Genomic DNA, 24,092 nt, shown 5'->3' on the forward strand with positions numbered 1-24,092 from the left:
GGTAGATATAGGGCCTCATTACGAGTCAGGCGGTAACCGCGGCGGTAAAACCACCTGGTTACCACTGGACTCGTATTACCATTCCGCCTCCGTGATTCCCGGAATTACCGGGGCATTACAACCCCGGTTTTTCGGGAATCACAGAGGCGGAATGGTGTTAATCCCCATTCCCATTGAGTCCTATCGGACTCAATGGGAATGGGGATCATGGAAACACCGGCAGCATCTCGTAATGCTGCCAGTGTTTCCTCGTCCGCCTGCAGGCGGGTGGTGTTAAACCCGCCAGGTCAACCTGGCGGGATATCACGTCCCGCCTGCAGGAGTTGTGATCGCCCGGCATGGAAACAACAGTGGCGGCGCGTATACCGCCACCGTTGTTTCCATACCGGGCGATTTGTAATGAGGCCCAAAGTGTTAGCACTACTGGCAATTGCATTTTCCTTAATGCATTTAGTTTTAGTTGTACATTTTGGAAGAGAGGCCTGGACTATTGTAACAGCCTCTATCTAAATCTGCCTGCCTCTACTCTCTGCCCTCTGCAACTTATCCAGAACAGGACTGCGAGACTTGTCCTTGGACTCAAGCCCAGGGATCGTATCTCTCCAGGACTGAAATCTCTGCACTGGCTCCCAGTGGCTGCGAGGATTAAGTTCAAAACACTCTGCATTGTCCACAAGGCCATCTGGGGCCTGGGGCCGAAATACCTTCAACTCTCTCTTCCTAAATATCTTCCTTCTTGACCTCTTCGCTCTTCTGGCTACATCGCCATCAAGGTCAGTCACTTCTCCAAGCAACGAGTTGGTGGTCAATCTCTTTCTTCGGCAGGGGCCTCCCTCTGGAGCAGCCTTCCTGCCTCCCTGAAACTTGAGGAGAACCATCTCCGGTACCAGAAGCACCTCAAAACCTTCCTCTTTGCTTCTGCTTTCACTCCCCCTCTTCCCTGTTGATTTCCGGACAGATACTGCACTGGATACCTGGCCTCCCTCTGATTTTGGGCCCAGGCCCGCCAGTTGCTCACCCACCTGCACTGCCTCCCTGGCAACCCCTGCACCTTGGGACTGTTTTCTGTATCCTTACAGTCACCCTACCAGCACTTATGCTCTGCACTTACCATACACTTGCCACTTGCTGGCCGTTTTTATTTATCTTATTTATTGTACTATCCCTTGTACTGCACTTGCCCCCTCTCCCTTCCCCCTCGCACTTTTCCCTTTCTCCCTTCCCATGCACTTGTGCGATCTGAATGACACCTGGCCTAGTAGGATCGTTTTCTGTCTTCCCTTTGTTCCCCCTCCCTTGCCTCGTCGTGCCTTGAAACACTTGTGTATTATCGCGTTATAAATACCATATCATATCATATATCATATCATATCATATCATATCATATCATATCATATATCATAGGTCACACTTATTTTCCAGCTACCTGCTTCTGTTTTGCTCAGTGACTGTATTAGCTGTTTTGAACTTTTTGTACAAAGTCTGCTAGAGGTGGATGGCCATTTTGCATGGTTTGAGTTTTTTGTGCTGTATTTCTCCATTATTTTATACAGAGTTGCTTTTTGGTAGGCATGGTCTTGTGTCTCTTGGAGAAAAAAGGAAAGTGTGGGTTTGGAAGTTGTGCAATGTATTTGTGTGTACTGTACATGTGTTTCTGAGTATGAGGGCAGGTATACATAGGGGAGTGTGATTCTGCAAAGGTTTGTTACTTTTGGTTGGGAAGGTTGTTCTGGTATGTGTGTGTGTGCCTGTGGGAAAGGTTTGCTTCAGTGTGTATGACAATGTAATGTGCTTGAAGAATAACTAGTGGGGATTAACATACTGGTATTCTGATGACAATAGAAACAGTGGACCTGGGAAGATGCAATGAGTAAGGGTGAAGCGAGTTCTGCAGGGTTGGATAACACTATCTAGGCTACAATACAACACCACTGCACTGTCTGAGTAACAGGCAGAACACCACAACAGTACTACACTTACTTTGTTGGATGTGAAGTGTAGGTTTCTTCTGGGTTTTATCTTCCAGCAGAGTCGTCACTGGCTTTTAGGATGTGGTTCTTCACTGCAATTGCAAAAGAAGGAAGTTAATGGGTATGTGTGGTACTGTAATAGCAGTAGGAGAACACATTTTTTATATTGTAGGTGGATTTGTTGGCTGGAAGAGTTAGTGTGTGTTTGATTATGTACAGCACTGCATATAAGTGGAGACTTGAGAGTATTAGCATTGTTGGTATCGAGGTTAGTGCTGTGTGATAACTGTGCCCTATGGGGATGCAGTTTTGAAGTGTGTGAGATGTTTTTGCACTACTTGTTTTGGAAATGGATTAGTGGAAGTCATAGCAGAGTGAGAAAAAGGGCAGACAGATATAGTGATTAGAAAGAAGAATGTTACCGTGTGTTGAATTGTGTTAAGTTTCTCACACAAAGATGCTCATCACATGACTGCAGAAAACCTTTTCTGTTTAATTTATTTATCCAAATGTACAGATAGGACTGTTTCCAATGTACATTTCTTTTCTTTCCTCCTAATTGGGCATTTTTTCAACTGTGCAATGCATGTACTTGCCATGCTTTCCTGACATACATGCAGTTACCCTTTTGTGTGTGCTTTCCGGGCGTTTCACATAGGATACAGCACTTGAATGTGCTGTGCAAATGTTCCCAATGTGTTTTTTTTATAACAGAATCACAGACAGTGGTGCTGGAATTAAATATGTGGTTTGCAGCTGTTATGAAGGTGTGCAGTACAAGAAAACTGTGAAGGCAAACAGCTTCGTAAGTAACTGTTAGTTGATGTGAGGAGATGGTAGAAATGACAGTATGATCATTGAGTAGGTTATGCAGGGCAAGTGGAAGGCACCCTGTTCACATGCATGCAATCTATATACTTGCTATGCTTTTGTAACATACATGCAGTTTTCTTTTTCTGTGTGCATTACAAAACATATGCATACCTGTAGTTTGTGTTGATGGATGTAGATGTGGATGAATCTGGAAGAAGAAATCCTGGAGGGTTTTACAGTACTTCTGGATGCATGTTCTTGGGAATAATAGGAGACCTGGGCTCTTAGTGTTGAACAGTACATCTGCAGTATTGTACTGAGTTGATAGAGTTAGATGTATACATCTTGAATGTGATTGGTGGATGGTTGTGGGACTGCTTACCAGTAGCCAGTGAAAGAGTGCTGCAAAGTGTGTAGTGGAAAGGGAAGAAGGCCTGCCCCTGTGTTACGGGATCCGCGAACACTGCAGTAATTTGCGGATCACACTCACACTTGCAACATCCAGGGCTTCTCAGCAAACCTGGCATGGAAATGGGATTGTGGGTATAAGCAAATCAGGTGTTAAGGCTGTGCTTTACAGGAAGGGAGGGTAATATTTTTTCATAGAGACAAAGACAACGATCTTACTAGGCCTAGTGTTATTGAGATCGCGCAAGTGTGGGGAGGGGTGCAAGGGTGAGTGCAGACAGCGGGTGTTCAAAAGTGCAAGTAAGGGGGCTGTAGGGTTCCAGATACAAACCCAGGTGCAAGGGTTACCGCGGGGCAGTGTGGATGTGCAACTGTGCAGGCAGGGACCTGGGCTGAGATCAGAGGGTAGCCATATCAGAAAGGAATTCAGCAGGGGTACTAATGCCTAACTTTTCTTGTAGGATTGTGATCCTTTTTAGTGTCTTAACTGGATTACCTGACTTGCACCCACCGCATGGGTGTGTCCCACTTGGTTTCATTTGTTTGCACCACTAGTGGACCTAGTTTGGTTTTCTTGCACTGGTCAGCCTCTGGCATCTGTTCCTCATCTCACAGGATTCTGCACTAGTGGATTTGGGTAGAGTTACTTAACGCTGTTGCTTGGTGTTTTCTAACTCACCCAGATACTTCTGAGCTGGCAGTTGTGGCCAAACCATTGTCCGATGTCCAATGGCTAGGTTATTTTTAATGAAGGCACGTGACCCCAGCTCTAGAAACAATGATGGGTTATCCTCAGGGTGGCGTTCTAGGCAGAAGTTTTATACCTGCAGTATTCGTAACCCTCCTTACCACCTTCCACGCACAGCTGCTTGTTTTCTTCAAACATGTAGCCAGTCTGCAGGAACTGCCTTTCTGGCCCTGACTGGAGAGGTCTTCATTCCTTCGTGGTGTCCGTGGCACAGGTAAGACCGTGTAGTCTGCTAAAAGCCTGGTTAATTGGCTGCTGTAAACCAAACTCTCTACACTGCAGAGACCACTGCCCTACAGAGGCCAGAACATCTGCTTTTATCTTTCCACCAACACCCCCTATCCAAACTAAGCGCACAAACCACATTTCCTGAGTCCTGCTTTACTAACTAGAACTACAGACCTCAGGCTGTCTGTTTTCAAATACTCCAGTCCTTGCCCCTGATATATATTCTTAGCCCATCACCACCCAGCAGGTCATTCAGTCAAACACTGCGACTGCCCCATCTTTTGCGTGACACAAACGCTAATTGGCAAACCACGAACTTCTTTTGTGGTCAGTAAAACAGTAGCTTGTCTTTAAGAATGTCTATTCCTAAGCACCATGTAGCACAAACTAGTTTCCAGATGCAAGCTCGAGATGCTGGCCATACTCCCAACAGCGGGCTCAGCACATCAATCCCTCCCCTCATAGCCTACACGGACAGCCCTCTAATACCACAGTCTGTAACCTGTGGCTCTCCCTTCACATCCTGCATTGCTGTCTTGATGGTTGTTGATAGTACCGTTGGTATCCTGTTGGTGTGGCATGGCAGTTTGAAAGCTATTGGTTACTATGATTGTGAGTGAAAGTTTAATGCCTCATTGAACCTAATTTGTTTGTAATGGTCCAGTGCATGTCACCAGTTCATGAAATTGGTACTCCAACCTTTTGCCAATTAGAACTATACTTATTAAATGTTTCAGCAGTGTGTGCGCAGCCCTATAGATAGGAGGTGTGTTGGTCACTTATGTTTTGATAATGTTAGAGCGTGTTCCCTGAACTGGAATTGACCCATGCAATATGCTTTCCAGTAATAGAAATATAGAGAAATAAATATTATCCACCCTGAACAAACAAGTATTTAATAGCATAATACATATAATCACTTAGTTACGAACTTAGTATTTTTGGTTTTAATCAAACTCTATGAAGATCCCCAACTATTTAAAGAACATACATTTATGGATTCTGTATTTTACAGGGCCATTACATACATCAATCATTATTTGAGCTAAAAAACTTGTTTATTGGATGATACATAATCTACTAATCTTTATAGCAGAATCAAGCTACAATGCAGTTGCTGCCTTCAAAAAGCCCCACAGGAGTGATCGGCAAACGCAACCAGTAAATCCAGCCCACCCAGCAAGTACATTGGGAAAGTATTTTGGGTAACATATACTTGAGTACGTTTTGACAGGATTTATACTTGCCACATATGCTGATTGGGTCAATGTTTATAGGGATTGGGCGCACACCCCGGGAACATTTTAAAGTGTAATTCAGTTTGAAATCTATGCTACGTGCAAGAGAGCATTTGTAATGTTGAAAGCAGCCCTGAAGCTTGGTTGGATGGCACGCTGCATTATGTCTGTTTGCGCATTGGGTTCTGTGTTTGGCACATAGCAGATTCATCAGTGTATCAAACCGTGTTGGCTTGGGACAGTTGAAACGCTAAAATGGGCAACTGTCCCTTCTGGACTTGATTTACCAGGACACTGGTGTATTGATGCATGGGAGTTGTGGGAGTTTAGGATATTGTCACGGTGTCCGAATCCTCTAGTTACTGGTTGTGGGAGCCGCCACCACGTTGAATGTTTGAGATGTGTTTATAGGGGGCGTCGTGTATAGGCTGACTTGTGTTGCCCACTTGTTGGCATTGGTCTTGCGATTGCTGTTGGCTAGGAAGTGCTAAAAACAATTGGTCTGGACTGATATGCTAGCTACTCGCTTTGGCAGTTTCAGTGGATGTGCCTCGGAATAAAAGGAGGCCAGTGTTACCTAAATTGGAACCCAGGAGGGGTGGTGTGGTGGGTGGTAATAAGCTTGATGGGACCAGAAGGTTGGAAGCCTGTTAAAGATGTGTTTGCGCGTTTTTGACTAGTATGTCTGCATGTGGTGTGCATAGCGGTATGATGGCATTTGAACGTGAGCGATGCCCCTACTGGCGGAACCTTGGGCTAAAATTGGAAATGTGTACCATGGAGGGGTAGCCACCGATTAGAATTGGAGCATACTATTTGTGTATGCTGTGTTCTTCTCTGAGTTCTTCTGATTAACTGGACTAGGTTTTAACTAGAATCACCTGTGACCCATATTTTTCATTGAGTATTGGAAAACATTAGTAGTTAAAACTATCTATAATTCAATAGCATCTTGGTTAATATTTACATGCGTTTTATTTCATGTTTTTAAACATAATGGTTGTAAAACTATCAATGTAATATAAACCAATGTGTTTGAACACAGTAACTGAATTTGAGCATGAGTCTCAAATTAGAATTGCATCCAACATTTTCAGGAAGACATGCATGGCATTACTGGCCACCATGCACACCTAGAGAGATCTGAGCACCAACCTAATTCAAGGCTTGACTCTAAATGTTGTTCTGCATAACATTCTAACATACTTGCATTACTAACTATTGCCACTCCCAGAGACAATGGTGATAATTAGCCAACCTCACATTGAGACGGGTGTAACAATGTTAGTACGTCCCACTCTTAGCTGAATGGTGAATGATAGCATATCCCACTCTTAGTTGAAATGTGAATGTTAGCACGTCCCACTCTTGCTGAACGGTGAATGATAGCATATCCCACTCTTAGTTGAATTGTGATTGTTAGCATATCCCACTCTTAGTTGTAATTGTGAATGTTTGCACGTCCCACTCTTAGCTGAATGGTGAATGATAGCATATCCCACTCGCAGTTGAATTGTGAATGATAGCATGTCCCACTCTTAGTTGAATTGTGAATGATAGCTTGTCCCATTCTTAGTTTAATTGTGAATGATAGCATGTGCCACACTGAGACACAATTGTGATAAATAGCATGTACCCTAATAGCGTCAATGTGTTGAAACGGAATCTAGAAAGTGCGCCCCAATAGCGTCACTGTGCTAATATGGAAGCTAGACGGTATTCCCAACATCATTGAGTGTGCCCAATGACATCAGTATGTTAAAGTTGAATCAAGAAAATGTCACCATGTGAAAGCTGAATCTAAAAAGTGTGCCCTAATTGCGTTGCTGTGTTAATGTTGAACATAGAGAGCGTGCCCGCCCTAATAGAGTCAATGTGTTAGAGCTGAACTTGGAAGGTGTGCCCTAATAGCGTCACTGTGTTAAGGTTGAATCTAGAGAGTGTGCCCTAATAGCGTCACTGTGTTAGAATTAAACTTAGAAAGTGTGCCCTAGTCGTGTCATTGTGTTAAAGTTAAACTTAGAAAGTGTGCCCCAATAGCGTCACCATGTTAAAGTTGAATCTGATACGTGTGACTTAAAATCGTCACTGTGTTAATGTTGAATCTAGAGAGTGTGCCCTAGTAGCGTCACTGCGTTAAAGTTAATCTTAGAAAGGGTGCCCTAATAGAGTCGCTGTGTTAAAGTTGAACTTAGAAAGCATGCCCGAATAGCGTCACTGTGTTAAAGTTGAACTTAGAAAGCGTACCCTAATTTGCAATACTGTGTCATTGTTAAATCTAGAAGATATTCCCAACATCAATGTGTGTGCCCTTATACCGGCATTATCTTAAAGTTGAATCTAGAAAGTGTACCCTAATAACGTCGCTGTGTTAAAGTTGAACTTAGAAAGTGTGCCCTATTAGCGTCACTATGTTAAAGCCGAACTTAGAAAACGTGCCTTGTAGCATCTCTGTGTTAATGTTGAACCTAGACAGTATTCCCAACATCATTGAGTGTGCCCCAATAGCGTCACTGCGTTAAAGTTCAACCTAGAAGCATCCCCTATTAGAGCCACTGTATTAGAGTTGAAATAAGATAGTATTACCAACAGCATTGAATGTGCCCTAATAACGTCACTGTGTTAAAAGTTAAATTTAGTAGGTAGATTGTGCCTGATTGCATACACTTCACTGATTACCACAATATCACACTACTACGCTTACTCTCTCCTATACACCACCATTCAACTAGAACACAGCAGTACTATGACACATTCTCTAAAGCTGTTCTCATACTAACATGACCCATCAAACCACCCATCATCCTAATAAAACACAGCTAGCTAGCACACACCAGCTATCTTAGGCATCTCCTCAGGCTTAACGCAGCCATAGCTCAGTCTGGTTGTCAACCCTCCAGAGTGAACAAATTCAACTGATCTCCTCAGCATCACACCTACCGCTAAGAAGCGGCTATCATGCAACAACCACACCGGCTGCACACATACCTGGTGCACCCACTCACTATACGACTCTCCTCTCTCAACTGACTTGAACTGCGGTTCCCGAGGGCGTTGAACCCACCAGCGCCTTGAGATCATACCATTGGTACATAAGGCGCTATACAAATGCAAAATAACATAACATAACATAACATTGCTGTGTTGGTGGAGTACTGAAGATGGCTAGAGTTATTGTATGGATAGTGGGAGATGCCTTTGTATGTGATCTGGAGAGGTTTGCAAAGGCAAGAGGGGCATCTGCAGATCTTGTTTTTCCAGGCCTGGGGGCTTTATGGTGCAGTGTGCCTGGCCGCAATTTGCAGGCACTGCTTGCTCTTTGCAGAAACATGGCTACTTTTGGTAGTCCTGATGTATTGGTGGTGCACTGTGGAGGAGGGCATTTGGACTACATCAGTGCCCTAAGTTTGATTCCTGTATTGAAGTTGATGGTAGAATAAGTAATGCTGCTTTTCCCTAGTGCAAAGGTGTTTTTTTTTTCTGAAATACTACCAAGAGCACAATGGAACAACCCCAATGTCTTCAATCCCTAGCAAAATGTTGGAAGCTGCATTGTTAATAGAGGCATGGGTATAGTTTTGTGACGTGCTGAGATGTCTGTTTTCTCCAATGACAACATTGACTTCCTCAGTGTGCAATATTTTACCACAAATGGCGTTTTGTTGTCCATTCTTGGAAATGCTTGTTTCTTTTGGAACCTAAGTGATGCTTTGGAGAGGTTGATGTAAGGCAGTAAGGAGGAAAAGAAGAGAAAGAAACCCCCCAAAAAATACAAAATACAAGGTGTTTGTTTACAAGCACTTTTTTAAAACAATGCTCCACTAAAGAGGAAACCTCCTACCCTGGTTAAAATGTCTTTCCCCAAACCTGTGAATTGCACGATATGTCAGTGGACACCGCTGTAGTTCGCGGATCTCACTTGCCACATCCGGGCTTTTGAGGATGGCAGGCATGGAAATCGCACTATGGAGGCCAGGGGATTGGTCAAAAAGTTTTCCTGGGAGTGGTGTGCAAGGAGAGACTGTGAGAGAAGGTCTGTTTGCTGAGAGGAGTGCAGATGGCTATGGCTATAGCTGTTTCTTTCAGGAGGCAGAGTGTGTAGATTTTGGGGGACTTGTGGATACATTGGTTCAGGTGTATGCAGAACACTGTGAAGTGGCTGCGCATCTTGGATTCCCTCATGTGGATGTGCACTGCTATGAATTGCATGGCATGAAGTGGCTGGATTTGCTTCCGCTTTGTTCCACTTTGGTGATGCAGCATCATCCAGCCACTATTATTGTTCATTGTGGAGGGAACAGTTTAGGCCATGTTACTGCAATTTCTGCCTCCTTCATCGCAAATTTGCAGTTTGCGATGAAGGAGGCACTTGGGAAAGTCATGGACATGTTTCCAAACTCTCTAGTCATTTTTTGTGCATTGCCCAGAGACAGATGTGGCTGTGCTCTGCATCATTTGGTCCGCAAATGGAGAAAGCCAGGTGCAATGTCAACAAGGCTGTTTGTGCATTTTTGTGAGATGTTGGTATGTCTTCCTTCCACAATGAAAACATTACATTTCGTAGCACCAACATTTTCCGCAGAGATGGCGTCCATCTTACTGATGCTGGCAATCACCTTCTTTTGCGCAATATACAAAATGCTTTGCAGCCGTTCTTGCAAGAATAGCAAGCATGTGTGCAGTAGGTGTTGGCCACTTCAAAAGTACAGAAAAGAACACAAAAAAGGCTTTTTTCAGAGCCACCACTTTCTCCTGGAAAAGAATGCAATGGTTTACTTGCTGTCACTCCCTGCATGCTTTGGAGGTCCGCGGATTACCACACTGTCTGCTGACTTATCGGATTGCGCAAGGGCCTGCACCATTTCATTGGCACTTCTATTTTTAACTGTGAAAGGTGGCTCTGAAAAGAGACTTTTTTTGTTTATTTTGTTTTGTGCATTTTTTGAGATTTTTTAAACACGATGCACAAGGGAGGGAAGGATAGGGAGGGTAGGGAAGGGGCACCAACCACAGGGATAAGAAAGGGCAGATGGAGAGAGGAAGATCTTTGGTGCACCTCATTGAGAAGGGGCACTTTCCTTCATTGTCTCGGACCATAGCCTCGAAACCAATCCCGAAATGCTCACCCTTGCAGAGTACTGTGTTGCAGTACATACACAAAACAGTGACCTTTGAAAGGTAAGCATCTACTGCGGTGCATATGGCCTGCAAGGCTGTTGGAGGAATCCTCTGCACCACAGAAGTGTCCCGTGAGGAGACAGGAGCAGCTGTCGGGGATGCTGCAGTGGAACTCAACCTACTACTCTGTTTGAAGGGACGACCCTCCGAACTGCTGCTTTGTAGTTGGATCTTAGGTGTCGCTGGATGGAGGAATTACCATAACTGTGCAGCCCAGGTTTACCGCAACTGAGTATGTGGCACTCATTGCAACAAACCTTCGCCGCACTAGCCTTGGGCTTACCACCAATGGTGGTAAAAAGCCTCCACACCCAAGACTCACATCGACAGCTGGTAGTGGGGACTTCCACTAAATCATTCTCTACTTCATCTTCTTCCTCCTTGGCATCGTCATTCCTGTTCACCCTCTCCAGGCTCTTGGGGAGGTGGTGGTGGTTTTGGTGGGGATGGATTCCCTTATCCAAGTAAAAGTAGCCTGGAACCAGGAACAGGGCAATCTTCAAAACAGCAGGAACACAGCAATCTGTCAAACAGCTAAACAGCTAAACAGCAACCTGCAGCAGTAATCCTGATCAGCCAGAATGAGGAGCAGCACTGGGGTGTGGCCTTTTATAGAGGTGCTGGGGAGCGCTTCGTGGACAGTCACGTGCTCCACAGACACTTCGAACACCAAGCTGGGGTCAGAAAGTTCCATAAACTGTCCAAATTATCAGGGGTATGGCCTGGGATCTCTGCAAGGGTGCAGTTTCACAGTACAACACCTTGAAATGGCCCAACAAGCACTTTTATGGTGTTCGGACCCAGAACCTGTTCACAAATAAGGGTCAACGCTCAGCGTGGGTGCGGACACATGGTGACATCGCAAATGTTCGCGAATTGGACGGCTGTCCGAAGGACACCTATTGCGTGGGATCCATTGTGCGCATGTGCATAGGTGTCCTACGGACAGGGTTGGGGTCCCCGAACTAATTAAAAGTGCGACACACGTGCAGTGAACAGTTCTGAACAGGCGCTGCATCCGTAGGTGTCTGCCGGACATGGTGGGGGTCCCCGAACTAATGAAACTATGTCACTGCTTTGCGGACATGCCCAACCAGCCCTTTGTTCATAGGAGCAGGGGAACGAGATGCACTTTTGCCCAGGTGTATGCCGGACATGGGTGGGGTCCCCAAACTAATTAAAGTACATCCCCGTTTTGCAGACATGCCGGACAGGCCCGTTTTTTGTAGGACCTGGTGGAAGAGATGCACATACCCCAGAAGTCTGTCGGACAGGGCTGGGGTCCCCAAACTAATTAAAAGTATGCCACAACTTTGCGGACATGCCGGACAGGCGCGTTGTCTGTAGGACATAGGGAGTGTGATGCACATGTGCCCAGGTGTCTGCACGATCCAATTAAAGATATATTCATTCATTTAGATCTTGCCCTGATTTGATAAAGGCAGTATCACCGAAACATGTGTTATTTGCAAAGGGCACCATTCTTTATTTTTGGAAAATAAATACTTGAAAAAATATAAGAATTGGCGCAGATCTCCGGGCTTTTTGTTTTTCTATTTTACTATTGGGCTGTCTTGGCCTTCCTCCGCCTGCCCCAGTGAGATGCAATAATTATAGTACGATAAAAGGACAATAAAATAATCCCTTGACTAATAAAGAATAATCAGCATTTAAGGAGTCGCCGACTAGACCAGGCTCAGGAAAAGTCAAACCCTTGTTACCAATTAAAGGTATGTCACAGCTTTGCGAACATGCAGACAGGCAGAGAGTCCTACAGACACCTGCATTTTGAATGCACACTTTCCGGACAGGCGCAGTGTCCGTAGTACACCTCCATTTTGATTAAATGCAGACATCCGAAACAGTTGTGCGCTCCATGGACTCCTAAATGGGCATTTAAAAATGAAAACACACACACACATACACACAACCACAGCATACACATAGAAATGTATTTACACACATAAATACACACAATTAGGAAAGGGAAGGGGTCGCTGAAATGAAAACATATACAGGGGGGCTTTCCACAGGTTGGACATCGGGGCAGAGGAGATTGACGCCTCATCATAACGTCTTTGCGTACAGGGAATTTGTGGGGATGGTTATATGGGACAGGTGCAGGTGGGGCAGTGGTATTTAATATTGTCCATTATCGGTCTATGTACACTTTCTTTTAGGTCACCAAAACTGTTCATTAATCAGTCCATTTTCGCCTCCAGACTCACTAGTTTATTTTTCACACTGTTAGTTGGGTTTTCTATGTGCCCATGCACTTGTGGAGGTGCTGCTGCTTCTGGACTATCCCCTTCATTTCCCGTATGTACGGTTAAAGAAAAAAGTATGTCTCAAGTACATGTGAAGCAATGTGTTTTAATTCTCTTACTTTTCAAACTGCACTATGTATCATTGGAGTTACTGTCTTCACTCATTTCATCATGAGGGACATTTTCCTCAAGCCTCTCCAGGGTGCTTGCCATATCTGTGTAAAAAAGAGAAACACATTTTACTAGTATTTTACCCAGAACAAACTGCACAGTTATAGGAAAAATTATAGTGAATATACCACTTTATAGTACAGTTCTGCTGTCAGTACTTTGCACTTGTCCCACTGACAGTTGCTTCTCAGTTTGTATGTAATGCAGCATTGAGGTAATACTGTTGGAAGCACAGGTTATTTTTCCTGCTTGGTGCATTCCATTATGTTGCACACTCTATGGAATTGCATTTATGCTTTTATAAGTACAGAGTTTGTAGACCTACTCCATTTTTCTTTATAATTCACTTATGTTTATTCTTTAAACATCTTCAGTGTCTTTGCTGCATGCTATAACAACATAAGACAACCCCTGAGCTTTTGGGCAGTGTGGATGCTACCCAAGGTCCGCGGACAGTCGAATAGTCTGCGTACCTAGGGGTTATCAGCATGTGGCCAGGGGGTTCAGTATTTTGCATGGTAAATCTATACAAATTAAGGGTATCCTGGTAAAAACCTATGAGATTCAGAGAACAAACTTTGTTAAAGGGACGTTATGGTTCAGTTGCCCTAATAAAAACCTAGCAAATTCAGTGCAAAAACTTATTTAAAGGGACATTATAGGTACATTGCACTAATAACAAGCTATCCATATTATGGTTACAAGTAAAACTGAAAACCCCCAGAAATTCACCCGTTATGGTAAGCTAAGCAACCATAACTCACGCTACCACTGTGCACTGCTAAGAATTACACCCATGATATCAAAGATGACATCACAAATGCCATTGATGACATCACTTATGACATCACATGTGCATTTATGTTCATGAACAGCTTTTACAAGTGATTGCCATTATAATGTTGGCAGAAAACTATTGGAGCTCATTGGGAGAAATGTCATGAGATGCGTAGTTCATTAAGCAATGCATTCCTATAAACACTATACTGTTACAGAGCTCTTTCCAGTATAGGAACCTATTCATGTACAATCGTAGGCATTGTGTGCAGCATGCACCATAGAGGTGCAACATTCATAATCTTGCCATGTTGGATATTAAAATGATTAATGCTTTCGTTTCAGAGTTTTGTGCATTTTGAAACATGTACTAAGTAGCTAATAATGCCTCATTTACTAAATAATTGCACTACTAGGCACAAAAAATAAAGAGACCACAGTGCATACAAATATGAGCATATACAGGGAAAGTAAAGTAAGCAAAAAAGCAGCAGTATTACCAGAAAGTGTTCATAAACTAACTGATTATCTTCATGCACTGAAATGGTTGCTGTGGTTCAGGCCTGCTTCTTCCCCTATGTAAATATATCATATGGTGTGACTGAACCCTAGGGAAAGTAGTGTAAGAACATAGGAGAAGGGTAAGGTCTACAAATATAGTACCTTTTGGATTTTTAGTTCCCTACTGTTAGTGAAGAAAACCACCTGGCCTAAATATGTCAATGAGATAGGCTTGTGATGTAATCAGTGATGTCATCAATGACATGTGTGATGTCATGTTTGATATCATGCCCTAGACTAGAACAACATAATGACAGGACCCCATCAGAAAGTGGTGAAGAGAGAGAAACCAAGCAGTCACTCCTTTTGGTTGTCCTAGCCATCACCTAATTAACTTGGATTGTGTGTCATTAGAATATGTGTGAATTGTATCAAACATTGTCCAATAACTGTGTTACTAATAAAGATGTTGTTTTACTTGAATTCTCAGGGTGTTGCATTTCACTAATTAACCTATCACATCACCAAGATACATCAATCTGACATTGTGACGAGAAGGAGTCTAAGAGTGGACTATGAGCCCCTGAAATCAGGACCCTCAGGTTAGGGGAACACCAGGGTCCCAGCTGCAATGCCGCAAGTTACAGATCCACATACTAAAGGTTCACATGTTCCATGTGAAATTCAGAAGTGCATCTATGCCCCTTAGAAACTGAGTACCAGGTCGAGGGTTGTTTTAAGAAAGAATACTCTGGGTCTCTGACAACTACCCAAGCACATGCACCCTGTATTACTGATCTCTGTTTGAGGAGTGTGTTAATAAAGAGACCATCATTTTATTTTGAATAAGTGGAACACAATCCATGCATGCACTTCAACTTCAGAGATGTGTAGCTACTTCTACATCGAAAAGAGTAAAAGGCTGATCATGGAATATTTTCCTTCCCAAAGCGCAGCATCATTAACTTTCAATATTCAAATAAACAAGGATCACACAGGGCAAGGAAAGATAAATGTTTGTTTGCAATTAGGTATTATGAGAAAATTACCATTAATATCTGGGCTAGAAGAAAATCAGTCAATTCCTTAACATATTGACTGTCTCTTTCTCTACCAAATATTAGGAAAAATATACCCCAGATTTCACAAATATGATGAAAAAATATTTTTCATAATTAATTCCCTGGATGAACTATGTGCATATAAATATGTATACATGCAAACAGCTTGTCCTGTCTTTAAATCGTGTTTCGGTTGCTGCTTCAGTAAATCAATTAGAGTAAACACATGCACTGATAAAAAAACGTTATTTTTCTACATGGATATTCGGTCACATCAATTAAAGAAAGTTCATCTTCATTATGAGTCAGGTTACAGAGCCAGTGGTGCACTAGAGCAGAGGAATATGTTCAAGAAACATCCCACTGGGTTTTTATGATAGCTCCAAGCATAAATCCCAATAAACGAATCCAGGTGGCAGCCGCCAACAATGATTTCCTGAAGAAATTGCAGCTGGTAAGCAGCTCAGTATGCAACAGACGTGGTTATTCGCCAAATCTCGTGATTGCTGGAGAATCTGACAGTGGGCCACAATATAATTGACGAGTTTGCAGACATGGACATGCAAACGCTGTCAGAGGCTTCAAATCTAAAGAACATATGCAATCAGATGCCCCTAAAGCAGGAGATCCAACTTCAGGAGCCACATACACTGCATGTGTTCAGGATATCACTACAAAAGACATTTGAGTATAGAAAATCTTAATGGGTGTTATATACATAACCAGAAACCTTCTATGGTTGAAGTCTCCAGATCCAGACTTGGAGACCCTTGTGCTATTCATTCTATATTGCTATAAACAAAAGTATGCTATTGTTGTTATAATGCTGCTCTTACTGTGAAAGGTGTGTGGTTGCTGATATAGCATTATGTGTACTATTCCAAGAACAACAAAAATAATATTAATAATAATAACAATATTAATGATAATACTAACAGCTGTTATTATTAATGATATTTCTTAAGCGTGTTTATTTTCCCTAATATTATTAGTAGTAGCAATGGTATTTTTCATCATTTTATTATTATAATGGCAATTTTTTATTAATACACATAATAAGAATAATGTGCTATTGTGAATTCAATGAACACCATTTAACTATGATTTTTGTTATGCTCATTTATTGGGATGATTCTGTAGTATGGAAGCTTTTTTTTCGGGCTAAAGCTATTGACTGGTAATATACCACTTGATGAGTGAGTATTTCATCAATTTATACAAATCAGAATAAGGCAACATGGGTTATCTAAGCTCAAATGGTTAGCACTCATTAGTGTGCATGAGCCACAGTAAGTTAACGCTAGGGTTTCCACCATTCGTAGATTGGTAAGATATTTTGCAGTTGCCACATTATATACAATGCAGGTGGTCAACATCAAGACTCAGGAACTCTGCTGTAGCATTTTGCATGGGGAACCAATGCTGTAGTGGTCCCATTTAAAGCAGCCAATACGCTTAAAATTCGTGATTGAAGGCAATGGGCAGCACAGCCACTGCATGATAACTGCAGAGCATATGTTTACCTCCAATTAAGGGGCCGAGCCATGGAAGAAACGTGCGCCGAAAATCCCAGCGCAAGCAGGCGCAAGGTGGCGCAAGCGTGAGAAAGCAAACGCATGCGCATGGGTGTGATTCAAGGAAGGCGCTGCGCGTGTATACCACTGCTTGTGCACCAAATCTGTGCATGGCGCATGTGGGCGCTCATGTCATCAAACGGCGTGCGCTACGCACACAGCGAAAGCGCACATAGCGCGGCGCACACTACAAAAGTGGGCGGAACAGTGGGCGTAACACGCGGAATGGGGAATAACGCATGAAAAAGAAGGTGTAACTGGGGAAGTACTGCAGGGAACTACACAGAACACCCACACACACGCGAACAACCCGTATTCATGGATCCGAATACGGGAAACCTGCGCACGGCAAAAGACGCGCATAGGCATCAATGCGTCCGCCACAGGAAGGCAGGCGGAAGCGTCCCCGCGCACAGTATAAAAGTGCGTGCAAATAACAAACATGTATATACCGCTACGATGAATGCCCCATTTGTCGCAGCACTGATTGTGGGACACCGCAGGAGGATGAGAATAGCCAGGGCACGTATTTTTTCACTCCGGACAAGCCTTTTTGGGATGCCTGACGACCAGGTCTATGGCAGATATAGGTTTCCACCTTGTATCATCGTAGACCTGGTCAGGGAGTGGGAAGATGACCTTACATCCCCCACCTTCTGCTCTCAAGCATTGAGCCCCTTGGAGAAGGGGCTCTATGTCCTGCATTTTTTGGCCACTGGGTCATTTCTGCGGATTACTGCCATAGTGGGGAGGGTCTCACAGGCCACGCAGTCACGCTGCCTACACCAGATCTTGGCAATCATGACAGCGCGCCCCTCAGTCCGCAGGCACATATATATGCCCAGAACACCCACAGAAAGGCAGGCCATTGTCCAGGACTTTTACAGGGTGGCACACTTCGCCAAAGTGCTTGGTGCCATAGATTGCACCCATGTGGCCCTACGTCCACCTAGGGCCACTGAGCACATCTACCGAAACAGCAATCACTGGCATTCCATCAACGTGCTGGTGGTATGCGATGCAAAGGGAATCATCACCTGTGTCTATGCAAACCACCCTGGCTCCACCCATGAGAGTTATATATACAGAATGTCTGCCCTGAGCCGGGCCCTGGAAGCTGGGCAGCATGGCGACACATGGCTCCTAGGTGAGTACAAATGCCAGTGCACATGCATGCATGTCACACACACACACACACACACACACACACACAAATACACACACCCCAATAATCACAACCATCATCACCTCTCCAGGGGACAGTGCCTACCCTCTGAGCAACCACATGATGACGCCAATCCGGAACACCACCACACCACCTCAGGTAAGATACAACGCTGCCCACATTGCAACCAGGGCCATTGTGGAGCGCACATTCGGAGTGCTCAAGTCACGCTTCCGCTCCCTTGACCGCTCTGGCGGGCAGCTACTCTATGCACCCCGAGTAGTGTGAAGGATCATTGTGGCAGCATCTGTCCTGCACAATGTTGCAACACGGCAGGGCGTACCGGTGGACATGGTGGTGCCCCCACATCCCCAACCACAGGCACAGGCGCTGCCCATGGGAGGGGGCAGGGCACGTGGCGAGGCAGCCCAGACCCAGCTTGTGGCCACATTTTTCACCTAAACTCCCACCCCTGCGGAGTGCACACAGGCCTGGCACATACCAGGTGACAATCGATGACGACAAAGAGACAGTCAACTGTGACAACCTTACCACCCTGAGAATGTTGCCATAGAAGTGCCACATCGTTTGCATCCCTAGCTACTTAAACATAACCAATCCTGTGTGACCAAAAGGCACACATGCAAGGTGTGAATCACACAAACCTGCAAAACAGGAGATGACGATCACTGCTATGTCACCCAAACCCTCTCAAACCGCAACATGACATGGCAAGCAATAGCTATACACCAACACAGTACCAATAAGGTACACATTGACATGTGAAAAATGTAAAGTGGCATCACACAATGATGCCTGACATGGAATCAGATGAAATGACTGACCAACAACCTCCCACCCAAAAGAAGTCATACCCAAATGCATTCCAACAGTTGTAGTTTTAACATAACGATGAATGCCTGTCTACATGCACATTGTGCATTGCAAAATCAACACTGCAGCTTCTGTGTGCTGTGCCCACCTCATGCAACACACTGCTCAGCGCATAATGAACAGCCATTGTGTGTGAGCATCACATCCAAGCGACAAACTACATCAAAAAGCAAATTACGCATGTACAGGATCCACACTTGGTCATAAATCATGTGCTGCAGGGACACAGTGGGCACCAGAAGGCAAACAGAGTGTACATTTGGACATGGAAGGGTGGTTGTACATGTAGTGGATCATAGAGCGAGTGTGTGAGTCAGTAGGGACATGCTCTCAATATATGCATGTGCAATCAAGTGACATCAGTTTCCTCTACACATCACATGTGAACATTCACCATGTGTACAGCCCAGCATGTCAAGCCACAACTATTCCCTCACACCTGAAAGGTAAACACAACACATGAACAGGCATTGATCAGCAGAATACATCATGTACACAGGATACTGCAATTACAATGTCAGGGTGTGCATCACACTGTAGGGCAAGGCAACTGTCAACAACAAAACACCACCCCTCCCTCACAAATCACCATGACCCACTGAACAACTGCACCTGGGTTATCTAGCCTTCATCCTTGAAGTTCACCTGGCCACGGGATCACCCTTCCCCTTTGTCACTATCTCCCACCTTGTGTGCAAAAAGTGTCCAGCACCCTCAGAGGCCACGTTGACTTGCAAAAACACCCACATCAAAGAGAACTCAAAGCAGGCCAACACAGAACTCAAGCAAAAACCCTGCAGGCAGCAAAACAAACCAGAAGACCCTCCAGTAGATGACTTGAAGTAGCAGTACGTTACAAAGCCCAAGTACTATTACAATGATGTAACAACCAAGGTAGCACAGTAAAACAATGTCACAACAGGATGTGTACCATGTGTGGTACATAACACAGAATAATGCACCACGAACTGATGTGTACTGTCACTGCTCCCGTGTACAGGTGCATGAATGGCACAAACCAACCACCCTCACCATGGCTGGGTGCCTGCAAGGTCAAACTCACACAGGCCTCTGAGACCCTGGTGGGGAAGGAGGGTAAGGGATATGTGGTCGGGACAGGCATTGCTATACTGGATAACCGGAATGAGGGGCAGGAGAGGGGAGTAGGATTCACATGGGAAAGTAGGAAATGCACAAAACTGTACTACTCACATTAACACATACACAAGTACACCAAACCTGATCATCATGCACATAGTAACAAATTACTCAAATGGAAGACAAACAGAAACTTATCTCTGGGGTGAGTGCTGGCCTCCTGCCTGCACACTCTCAGGTCCAGTAACAGGAGCAGTTTAATGCTGCAAAGAGAGCCACAGTTACTAATCTGTGCGTACCTATAACACACAAGCACACCACCATATATGCCCCAAAGTAACAAAATACTCTACAAACAAACAATCTGGTGTGGATGCTCAGTACCCATACGTAACATTACCCCTGTGATGGTTCATACACAGTCAATGCAGTAAGTTGCAAATGGAAGACCAATGTGTCACGAATCACACAACTTGCAATGTTCCCTGGGTAAGCAGCCAGACGCATATAGCAAGGAATGACTTCAGAACAAGCCGTGTTCCACCATGACCCAAATAAAGTAGGTAGTGCATGTGTCAAATTCTACATGGTAATGAAATACACTGCACACAAGTCTGTCCCTTGCTCTCTGTCCCTGTGAGCTGCTTCTCTCCATGTCTCGGAATGCTACATGGCTAATACAAGTGTCTCAATGGACCATGGTGGACTGGAGGGTATGTGCCACTGGCCCTGCAGGTGCCCCAGACAACTTTCCCATCAACTAGCCATTAGCCCACCAATGCATCTCAGCTGTATTGTGTGCTTCAACACCAATATTTGTCCAAGCTCACCGTAAGTGCTGCTAATAAGCATGCATGTGCAACTGGCCAGGTGGAAGGTCTGCTGCGTTGTGGCCCCACTGCCCTGCTCACCTGCCTGGAGTCCCTTGAAATACGTCAGCTGTTTTCGGATGTATGATCACAATCCCTGTGCCTCTGCTTGCGCACACATGCGGATGTCAGCACCACCAAACGTGTCCAGCTTCCAGACGTCCAATGGCCCAGGTCTGCTGGCAAAGGTGGTCTGGAGGCTCACCCCCCTGCAGAAAGGGCATGAAACACATGGTTAATGCTTTAAAATCATCTGTATGTGTCTCTTCAGTCATTACATGACTGGACCATGTGAGAGACGTACAACACAAATCACACCATCAGTCCGTCTTTCACAGGCAAATTGTTGAACACACAATCTACGCCATGAATTGCAACAAGCACATGTACAGTATAGATAATAAACATACTACACAATGAATAGCAATGAATGTACACATCAATCATGAAACCCCCCATCTAGCGAATGAAGAACAGTGGTCAATAACACCCCTATCATCCCCACTAGGCGTGTTAACACAAGTTTCACAGCAGCAGACATGCCACAGATATGACAGTCCAGAGCCCTTGTGTAATAGGCTGTTACACTGAACCATCCTTGCGAGCCCATGGATAAGGGAAGCAGGAGTGGCATATGTGAGTCAAGGACCCCAAGCTGCAAACACATACACAAGACAAGCTTGAAGGGCCCAGCTGGAACAGACAGTGGATGCTCTCAAAAGCCACAAAGTACCACAATGTCACATGAAAGCACAATAGACAAACAATTTTAAACTATATTAACTAATTACACTAACTATGAAAAACCAACATTACCTATTTAAACTAACTATCAAAATGAAACTAAACTAACTAAACTAAAAAAAAAATCAAAAATGGCCACATACAACCCAGGGGGGGAGGCACCCAGGAGGGGGGAGGTACAGGGTTCTGCTGAACACCCACATGCGATGTTGTTGAGGAAAAAAAAAACCTCCATGGGCTCAACGCCTGCACAGCCCGACCTATGTGGAAGATAGATTGTCGTCCGAGTCTGGCTCTTCCTGGAAAGGAGGACGTGGCACAGGAGCCTGACCACACCTAGCCACAGCTTGCCCCTCGTCAGCAGCAAGTCTGCCGGACGGGTGAGCCTGGTTCTGTGCGGCAGAGTAGGTCTGCATGCAGAAACTCCCGTGATAAATGTGCTTCGTCTTGCAAGGTAGCACGTGTAACACAGAGTTCCTCCTGCAAGGCCTGGCTGGACAACTGCTGCACATCCTGGCAAGCATGTAGCTCAGCCAAGATGGTACGCTCAAGCTGCCCAAACTTCTCCTCTGCCCGCTCCCTCTGGGACATCAGAAGGACACCCAGAGTGGCTCTGAGGGAAGCATACCCTTGCCTCAGTGCTTCCATGTGTGCCTCTGCGTGAGCAGCAATTGCTTTATGCAGAGACGACATTTCAGCATGGCGTGCCCTGTCTGAGGCCGCCATGCCCAGCCTGAGTGAGCGGGCCGTGGACCGTACCGCCTGCTGCTGGAGAAGCACCTGCCTAGCAGGGGGGGCACGGATTGGGGCACACGCTCCATGCTCTCAGCGATGTTCTCCATTGCTGCCCCCTGCCGTTCAGAATTGGCAGTCATGTCTTGCTCCCACTCAGTATACTGTGGTTGCACGCGGCAACCACGTTGCTGGGCTTGACCCCTGCAGGACCCAAGGATTGGGTGTCCTCGTTGTGTTGGCACCATCCGCGGATGCACGACTACATGCCCCCATCGACGTGATGGCCCAGGCACATCAGTGACTGGTGTGGAGGGTGACCCTGCATCCCGATCCACCACAGGTGGAGGTTCCAAGACTGTCTGACCCCTCAGTGCAGGTGTCGCGGACAAAGGAGTTTCCACATCAGAATCACTCACCCCTGACAAATGGACCTGATGCTCATCCAACTCGACATGGACATCAGAGTGGTCATCAGGGCTGGACTCATTGCCAGCAGAGACAAGATGGACTGTAGCACATGTGGGTTTTCGTGGCCTACAACCCCACGACCCCCACTTGTGCCGGGTTGCTGTAGTGATGACAACCCTTTGCCTGGCATGACAACACCATCCTCTGGCTCCATTACGTCATCATCTGAAAAGTAGAGAGCAAAAAGGTCACTACACATGTTAGAAGCACACAACACACACACACACAGACACCAAACACATCAAGCAGACATGTCACACACAAAATAGAACCTGCCATGCATGCTGGGTCAACTTGAAATTGCTTCTGTGATTAGGCATGTCGAAAGGTGTCAGTTTGCACTGAAGTGGGTCAATGCAGTTCAGCAAATATGTACGTTACTCACTATCTACATGTACAAGAACTTCCTGATGTGTGTCAGAAAATGTGAAGGCAGTGCAAGGTCAACTTCAGGCATCACGTGCAATGTGCATTCAGTGGGTAGCATGTCTACAAGCAAACCACCCCTCCCCCCAAGTGCAAATGCTGGGATGCCTAGCATGGTATCAAAAGGCTGAAAATAGACCTGTGTATTGACAGACAGTGCTGACTAGCATCAACTGCATCATGTGAGTCAAGTGACAACACAGCAAATGATGATGGGTCAGTAAGCAGGACACATGATGAAACCTCTGGAGTACACCCACGTGTGAAGAAGACACTACACCAGTTGAACAGAGTCATTGGCCATTAAACAGGCTGAGGCCTGTGGCCCACACAGACTGTCACACCCTAAACATGTGTGTGACACAGGACTGAGCCACAGTGAAATGGGAAGGCTGATGAAATGCCATGCAATGTAGGTCCCCCTGGACTCCTACTGCAATGATCATCCAGTCAAGGACACATAGGGGCATGAGTGGATTACACATGGAGCATGAATGGGCACTCATGTCCCTGCGGGGCATCTGACCTCTGCACAGTCCAAGTGAGACACCCTTCATCAAGTAAAAAGGATGTACCACACAGCATATGTCTGGCAGATTGGCTGCTGGAAGTTAGCATGTACACAGGACGCATGAACAGGGACGTACTCAACGGCAAAATTGAAGCATACCAGTGTTAAGGTGGAATTGGGGTGCAAAGCGGGGGTGGAGGGGCAAGGGAGCATGCCTACATGGAGTACCCGCATGCAGGCACAGGACA

The sequence above is a fragment of the Ambystoma mexicanum genome, chromosome 10, assembly GCF_040938575.1.
Source record: "Ambystoma mexicanum isolate Mex_15411 chromosome 10, UKY_AmexF1_1, whole genome shotgun sequence".
Taxonomy (NCBI): Eukaryota; Metazoa; Chordata; class Amphibia; order Caudata; family Ambystomatidae; genus Ambystoma; species Ambystoma mexicanum.